Raw genomic sequence first — 9,976 nt, forward strand, 5'->3', positions numbered from 1 at the left:
TATGTAGTATTATTACTCCCCGAGTACTGTCATTATGGATATGTAGTATTATTACTCCCTGAGCATTGTCATCATGGTTATGTAGTATTATTACTCCCCGAGTACTGTCATTATGGATATGTAGTATTATTACTCCCTGAGCATTGTCATCATGGTTATGTAGTATTATTACTCCCCGAGTACTGTCATCATGGTTATGTAGTATTATTACTCCCTGAGCATTGTCATCATGGTTATGTAGTATTATTGCTCCCCGAGTACTGTCATTATGGTTATGTAGTATTATTACTCCCTGAGCATTGTCATCATGGTTATGCAGTATTATTGCTCCCCGAGTACTGTCATTATGGTTATGTAGTATTATTACTCCCTGAGCATTGTCGTTATGGTTATGTAGTATTATTACTCCCCGAGTACTGTCATTGTGGTTATGCAGTATTATTACTCCCCGAGTACTGTCATTATGGTTATGCAGTATTATTACTCCCCGAGCATTGTCGTTATGGTTATGTAGTATTATTACTCCCCGAGTACTGTCATTGTGGTTATGCAGTATTATTACTCCCCGAGTACTGTCATTATGGTTATGCAGTATTATTGCTCCCCGAGTACTGTCATTATGGTTATGTAGTATTATTACTCCCTGAGCATTGTCATCATGGTTATGTAGTATTATTACTCCCCGAGTACTGTCATCATGGTTATGTAGTATTATTACTCCCTGAGCATTGTCATCATGGTTATGCAGTATTATTGCTCCCCGAGTACTGTCATTATGGTTATGTAGTATTATTACTCCCTGAGCATTGTCATCATGGTTATGCAGTATTATTGCTCCCCGAGTACTGTCATTATGGTTATGTAGTATTATTACTCCCTGAGCATTGTCATCATGGTTATGCAGTATTATTGCTCCCCGAGTACTGTCATTATGGTTATGTAGTATTATTACTCCCTGAGCATTGTCGTTATGGTTATGTAGTATTATTACTCCCTGAGCATTGTCGTTATGGTTATGTAGTATTATTACTCCCCGAGTACTGTCATTGTGGTTATGCAGTATTATTACTCCCCGAGTACTGTCATTATGGTTATGCAGTATTATTGCTCCCCGAGTACTGTCATTATGGTTATGTAGTATTATTACTCCCTGAGCATTGTCATCATGGTTATGTAGTATTATTGCTCCCCGAGTACTGTCATTATGGTTATGTAGTATTATTACTCCCCGAGCATTGTCATCATGGTTATGTAGTATTATTGCTCCCCGAGTACTGTCATTATGGTTATGCAGTATTATTACTCCCCGAGTATTGTCGTCATGGTTATGTAGTATTATTACTCCCCGAGTATTGTCATTGTGGTTATGTGAGTATTATTACTCCCCGAGTATTGTCATTATGGTTATGTAGTATTATTACTCCCCGAGTATTGTCATTATGGTTATGTAGCATTATTACTCCCTGAGCATTGTCATTATGGTTATGTAGTATTATTACTCCCTGAGTATTGTCATTATGGTTATGTAGTATTATTACTCCCCGAGTATTGTCATTATGGTTATGTAGCATTATTACTCCCTGAGCATTGTCATTATGGTTATGTAGTATTATTACTCCCTGAGTATTGTCATTATGGTTATGGAGTATTATTACTCCCCGAGTATTGTCATTATGGTTATGTGAGTATTATTACTCCCTGAGCATTGTCATCATGGTTATGCAGTATTATTGCTCCCCGAGTACTGTCATTATGGTTATGTAGTATTATTACTCCCTGAGCATTGTCATCATGGTTATGCAGTATTATTGCTCCCCGAGTACTGTCATTATGGTTATGTAGTATTATTACTCCCTGAGCATTGTCATCATGGTTATGCAGTATTATTGCTCCCCGAGTACTGTCATTATGGTTATGTAGTATTATTACTCCCTGAGCATTGTCGTTATGGTTATGTAGTATTATTACTCCCTGAGCATTGTCGTTATGGTTATGTAGTATTATTACTCCCCGAGTACTGTCATTGTGGTTATGCAGTATTATTACTCCCCGAGTACTGTCATTATGGTTATGCAGTATTATTGCTCCCCGAGTACTGTCATTATGGTTATGTAGTATTATTACTCCCTGAGCATTGTCATCATGGTTATGTAGTATTATTGCTCCCCGAGTACTGTCATTATGGTTATGTAGTATTATTACTCCCCGAGCATTGTCATCATGGTTATGTAGTATTATTGCTCCCCGAGTACTGTCATTATGGTTATGCAGTATTATTACTCCCCGAGTATTGTCGTCATGGTTATGTAGTATTATTACTCCCCGAGTATTGTCATTGTGGTTATGTGAGTATTATTACTCCCCGAGTATTGTCATTATGGTTATGTAGTATTATTACTCCCCGAGTATTGTCATTATGGTTATGTAGCATTATTACTCCCTGAGCATTGTCATCATGGTTATGCAGTATTATTGCTCCCCGAGTACTGTCATTATGGTTATGTAGTATTATTACTCCCTGAGCATTGTCATCATGGTTATGCAGTATTATTGCTCCCCGAGTACTGTCATTATGGTTATGTAGTATTATTACTCCCTGAGCATTGTCATCATGGTTATGCAGTATTATTGCTCCCCGAGTACTGTCATTATGGTTATGTAGTATTATTACTCCCTGAGCATTGTCGTTATGGTTATGTAGTATTATTACTCCCTGAGCATTGTCGTTATGGTTATGTAGTATTATTACTCCCCGAGTACTGTCATTGTGGTTATGCAGTATTATTACTCCCCGAGTACTGTCATTATGGTTATGCAGTATTATTGCTCCCCGAGTACTGTCATTATGGTTATGTAGTATTATTACTCCCTGAGCATTGTCATCATGGTTATGTAGTATTATTGCTCCCCGAGTACTGTCATTATGGTTATGTAGTATTATTACTCCCCGAGCATTGTCATCATGGTTATGTAGTATTATTGCTCCCCGAGTACTGTCATTATGGTTATGCAGTATTATTACTCCCCGAGTATTGTCGTCATGGTTATGTAGTATTATTACTCCCCGAGTATTGTCATTGTGGTTATGTGAGTATTATTACTCCCCGAGTATTGTCATTATGGTTATGTAGTATTATTACTCCCCGAGTATTGTCATTGTGGTTATGTAGCATTATTACTCCCTGAGCATTGTCATTATGGTTATGTAGTATTATTACTCCCTGAGTATTGTCATTATGGTTATGGAGTATTATTACTCCCCGAGTACTGTCATTATGGTTATGTAGTATTATTACTCCCCGAGCATTGTCATCATGGTTATGTAGTATTATTGCTCCCCGAGTACTGTCATTATGGTTATGCAGTATTATTACTCCCCGAGTATTGTCGTCATGGTTATGTAGTATTATTACTCCCCGAGTATTGTCATTGTGGTTATGTGAGTATTATTACTCCCCGAGTATTGTCATTATGGTTATGTAGTATTATTGCTCCCCGAGTACTGTCATTATGGTTATGTAGTATTATTACTCCCTGAGCATTGTCATCATGGTTATGCAGTATTATTGCTCCCCGAGTACTGTCATTATGGTTATGTAGTATTATTACTCCCTGAGCATTGTCATCATGGTTATGCAGTATTATTGCTCCCCGAGTACTGTCATTATGGTTATGTAGTATTATTACTCCCTGAGCATTGTCATCATGGTTATGCAGTATTATTGCTCCCCGAGTACTGTCATTATGGTTATGTAGTATTATTACTCCCTGAGCATTGTCGTTATGGTTATGTAGTATTATTACTCCCTGAGCATTGTCGTTATGGTTATGTAGTATTATTACTCCCCGAGTACTGTCATTGTGGTTATGCAGTATTATTACTCCCCGAGTACTGTCATTATGGTTATGCAGTATTATTGCTCCCCGAGTACTGTCATTATGGTTATGTAGTATTATTACTCCCTGAGCATTGTCATCATGGTTATGTAGTATTATTGCTCCCCGAGTACTGTCATTATGGTTATGTAGTATTATTACTCCCCGAGCATTGTCATCATGGTTATGTAGTATTATTGCTCCCCGAGTACTGTCATTATGGTTATGCAGTATTATTACTCCCCGAGTATTGTCGTCATGGTTATGTAGTATTATTACTCCCCGAGTATTGTCATTGTGGTTATGTGAGTATTATTACTCCCCGAGTATTGTCATTATGGTTATGTAGTATTATTACTCCCCGAGTATTGTCATTATGGTTATGTAGCATTATTACTCCCTGAGCATTGTCATTATGGTTATGTAGTATTATTACTCCCTGAGTATTGTCATTATGGTTATGGAGTATTATTACTCCCCGAGTATTGTCATTATGGTTATGTGAGTATTATTACTCCCTGAGTATTGTCATTATGGTTATGTAGTATTATTACTCCCTGAGTATTGTCATTATGGTTATGTAGTATTATTACTCCCCGAGTACTGTCATCATGGTTATGTAGTATTATTACTCCCCGAGTACTGTCATTATGGATATGTAGTATTATTACTCCCTGAGCATTGTCATCATGGTTATGTAGTATTATTACTCCCCGAGTACTGTCATCATGGTTATGTAGTATTATTACTCCCTGAGCATTGTCATCATGGTTATGTAGTATTATTGCTCCCCGAGTACTGTCATCATGGTTATGTAGTATTATTACTCCCTGAGCATTGTCATCATGGTTATGTAGTATTATTGCTCCCCGAGTACTGTCATTATGGTTATGTAGTATTATTACTCCCCGAGCATTGTCATCATGGTTATGTAGTATTATTGCTCCCCGAGTACTGTCATTATGGTTATGCAGTATTATTGCTCCCCGAGTACTGTCATTATGGTTATGCAGTATTATTACTCCCCGAGTACTGTCATTATGGTTATGCAGTATTATTACTCCCCGAGTATTGTCATTATGGTTATGTAGTATTATTACTCCCCGAGTATTGTCATTATGGTTATGTAGTATTATTACTCCCCGAGTATTGTCATTATGGTTATGCAGTATTATTACTCCCCGAGTACTGTCATTATGGTTATGCAGTATTATTACTCCCTGAGCATTGTCATCATGGTTATGTAGTATTATTGCTCCCCGAGTACTGTCATTATGGTTATGTAGTATTATTACTCCCCGAGCATTGTCATCATGGTTATGTAGTATTATTGCTCCCCGAGTACTGTCATTATGGTTATGCAGTATTATTGCTCCCCGAGTACTGTCATTATGGTTATGCAGTATTATTACTCCCCGAGTACTGTCATTATGGTTATGCAGTATTATTACTCCCCGAGTATTGTCATTATGGTTATGTAGTATTATTACTCCCCGAGTACTGTCATTATGGTTATGTAGTATTATTACTCCCCGAGTATTGTCATTATGGTTATGCAGTATTATTACTCCCCGAGTACTGTCATTATGGTTATGTGAGTACTATTATTGTTACTATCTGACAGTATCATTACACGTGACATAGTGTTATTATTATTGCCTGAGTACTGTCATCATTATTGTTGAGATCTGAGTATTGTTATTGTTTGGCAGTATTGTTACTCCTGGTGGAGTATTATTGCTCCCTGAGCATTGTTACTGTTATCTGAGCACTATTATGATTACTGGCTCATGGTATTATTACCCCAGGCATAGTATTATTGCCTGAGTATTGTCATCATTATTGCTATGTGAGTACTATTATTGTTACTATCTGACAGTATCATTGCTCATGACAGTATTATTGTTACCCCCTGAGTACTGTCATCATTATTGTTGAGATCTGAGTACTATTATTATTATTGCCTGGCAGTGTTGTTACCCCAGGTGTAGTATTATTACCGGGGTACGGTCGTCGCTATTGTTGTTATATGGATACTATCATGATTGTCTAACAGTATTATTACCCAAGATGCAGTAGTACAATTACCCAAGTACTGTTAGTGTTATTGTTGCTATCTGGATGCTGTTACTATTTGACAGTATTATTACCCAACACAGGGTATTATTACTACCTGAATACCATCAGTATTATTGTCTAACAGTATTACTACTACCCTACAGTATTATTACTACCCTGGTAGGGTGGTGGTTGCTGCTCTCTGAATACTGTTAGTACTATTGGACAGTATGATGACCCAAGGCGTAGTATTGTTACTCCCTGAGTACTGTCATTGTGGTTGTTACCCAAGTACTGTTACTGTGACTGTTGTTATCTGACAGTATTATTACCCAACACATGGTATTATTACTACCTGAATACCATCAGTATTGTTACTACCCTACAGTATTGTTACTATTCTATAGGGTTATTACTAACCTACAGTGTTATTACTCCCTTACAGTATGATTACTGCCCTACAGTATTATTACTCTCCTATACTATTATTACTCTCCTATAGTATTATGTGAGTACTATTGTTATTACCTGAGTATAATTGATGTCATTATACCATCAGGATACTATTATGGCGAATATTGTCTAGTAGTACTGTTACTCCAGTAATCCCAGTATGATTACCTGAATACTATTATTGTTGTTATTATTTTAATTATATTCTGGTTATTATTGCTATCAGGATTCAACGATGATTCTTATTGTCTAATACTGTTGTTACCCGAGTAATACCAGCATGGTGACCTGAATGCTACCATTGTCATTATGTGAATAGTATTATTACTTCAATAACGCTACAGTATTATTGCCTGAATACTATTATTGTTATCTGTGCTATTATTATTATTACTATGAAGATACTTGTTATTACTGTCTGATACTATTATTACCCTAGTAATTCCAGTATTATTACCTGAGTACTATTATTATTTGAATACTATTATTGTTGTCTAAATGCTATTATTACTCAAGTGCTGTTATTATGAATCACCAAGTGCACATTACTCTCTAATACTATTATTACCCAAGTAATAATACGGTATGATCACCTGAATACTATTATTGTTGCTATTACCTATTATGGTCATTCTTATCACTATCAAGACACTGTTGTTATTATGACTGTCTAATGCTATTGTTACCCGAGTAATGCCAGTATTATTACCTGAGTGCTATTGTTGTTATTGAGTGATTAGGATTACTATTATTACCTGAATTCTATTATTGCTTCAATAATACTACAGTATTATTACCTGAATACTATTGTTGTTGCTGTGATAGGAATGGTATTATTGTTTATCTGAGTGTTGTTATTGTCATTATTGTTACTACCAGGATACTATTATTACTGTAATTGGCTGATAGTATTGTTACCCTAGTAACACTGCAGTATGATTGCCTGAATGCTATTATTGCTATCTGTGCTATTATTATTATTACTATGAAGATACTTATTATTATTGTCTGATACTATTATTACCCTAGTAATTCCAGTATTATTACCTGAGTACTATTATTATTTGAATACTATTGTTGTCTAAATGCTATTATTACTCAAGTGCTGTTATTATGATTCACCAAGTGCACATTACTCTCTAATACTATTATTACCCAAGTAATAATACGGTATGATCACCTGAATACTATTATTGTTGCTATTACCTATTATGGTCATTCTTATCACTATCAAGACACTGTTGTTATTATGACTGTCTAATGCTATTGTTACCCGAGTAATGCCAGTATTATTACCTGAGTGCTATTGTTGTTATTGAGTGATTAGGATTACTATTATTACCTGAATTCTATTATTGCTTCAATAATACTACAGTATTATTACCTGAATACTATTGTTGTTGCTGTGATAGGAATGGTATTATTGTTTATCTGAGTGTTGTTATTGTCATTATTGTTACTACCAGGATACTATTATTACTGTAATTGGCTGATAGTATTGTTACCCTAGTAACACTGCAGTATGATTGCCTGAATGCTATTATTGCTATCTGTGCTATTATTATTATTACTATGAAGATACTTATTATTATTGTCTGATACTATTATTACCCTAGTAATTCCAGTATTATTACCTGAGTACTATTATTATTTGAATACTATTGTTGTCTAAATGCTATTATTACTCAAGTGCTGTTATTATGATTCACCAAGTGCACATTACTCTCTAATACTATTATTACCCAAGTAATAATACGGTATGATCACCTGAATACTATTATTGTTGCTATTACCTATTATGGTCATTCTTATCACTATCAAGACACTGTTGTTATTATGACTGTCTAATGCTATTGTTACCCGAGTAATGCCAGTATTATTACCTGAGTGCTATTGTTGTTATTGAGTGATTAGGATTACTATTATTACCTGAATTCTATTATTGCTTCAATAATACTACAGTATTATTACCTGAATACTATTGTTGTTGCTGTGATAGGAATGGTATTATTGTTTATCTGAGTGTTGTTATTGTCATTATTGTTACTACCAGGATACTATTATTACTGTAATTGGCTGATAGTATTGTTACCCTAGTAACACTGCAGTATGATTGCCTGAATGCTATTATTGCTATCTGTGCTATTATTATTATTACTATGAAGATACTTATTATTATTGTCTGATAGTATTATTACCCTAGTAATAACAGTATTATTGCCCGAGTGCTATTATTATTACTTGAATACTATTATTACTGCCGCAAGAATACTATTACTACTCGAGTGCTGTTATTATGATTCACCAAATGCACATTACTCTCTGGTACTATTATTACCCAAGTAATAATACAGTCTGATCACCTGAATACTATTATTGTTACTATTATCTATTATGGTCATTCTTATCACTCTCAAGACACTGTTGTTATTATTACTGTCTAATGCTATTGTTACCCGAGTAATACCAGTATTGTTAGTTGGGTACCATCGCTATTATCTGATTGCTATTTTTACTACCTGTTATTGTCATTCTTCTTCTTATTACTCTCTTGATGCTATTATTACCATTATGGTCTGGCACTATTGTTACTCTAGTAATACCAGGATGGTCACCTGGATACTATTATTGTTACTATTACCTATTATGGTCATTCTTATCACTATCGAGACACTGTTATTATTACTGTCTAATGCTATTGTTACCCGAGCAATACCAGTATTGTTACTTGGGTACCATCGCTATGATCTGATTGCTATTTTTACTACCTATTATTGTCATCATTATTATTATTATTATTACTCTCTTGATGCTATTATTACCATTATGGTCTGGCACTATTGTTACTCTAGTAATACCAGGATGGTCACCTAGATATTATTATTGTTACTATTATCTATTATGCTCATTCTTATCACTATCGAGACACTGTTATTATTACTGTCTAATGCTATTGTTACCCAAGTAATCCCAGTATTATTACTTGGGTACCATCGCTATTATCTGATTGCTATTTTTACTATCTATTATTGTCATTCTTCTTCTTATTACTCTCTTGATGCTATTATTAGTATTATGGTCTGGCACTATTGTTACTCTAGTAATACCAGGATGGTCACCTAGATATTATTATTGTTACTATTATTTTTTATTATTGTTTTCATTATTATTATATTGTTATTGTTGAATGTTGTTATTATTATCTGAGCACTATTGTTGTCGTGATTCTTGCTCTCAGGATACCACCATGATGATCACTCTCTCACACTATTGTCACTCGAGGAATACGCTCACACACGGACCCCCACGCACTCCTACACACACGCGCGCGCACCTGCCCATCCCCACCCAGACCCAGACATCCACTCACGGGGTCAGGGGGTGAGAGGTCGGAGTCACCCCCACCCAGGACAGGACGCCCGGAATGTTCTAGAAAGGACGTAGGGGGTACCAGGACGGACGGACGGACGGATCCACCAACACACGTGTGTGTGTGTGTGTGTGTGTGTGTGTGTGTGTGTACACAGGCCGCCATCTTGGTCTTGGGCAGGTGGAGGCATGCATGCATTCATTCCTGAGGGAGGTCATT

This window comes from Dipodomys spectabilis, unplaced genomic scaffold (genome assembly GCF_019054845.1).
Source record: "Dipodomys spectabilis isolate Male_0828 unplaced genomic scaffold, ASM1905484v1 ptg000709l, whole genome shotgun sequence".
NCBI lineage: Eukaryota > Metazoa > Chordata > Mammalia > Rodentia > Heteromyidae > Dipodomys > Dipodomys spectabilis.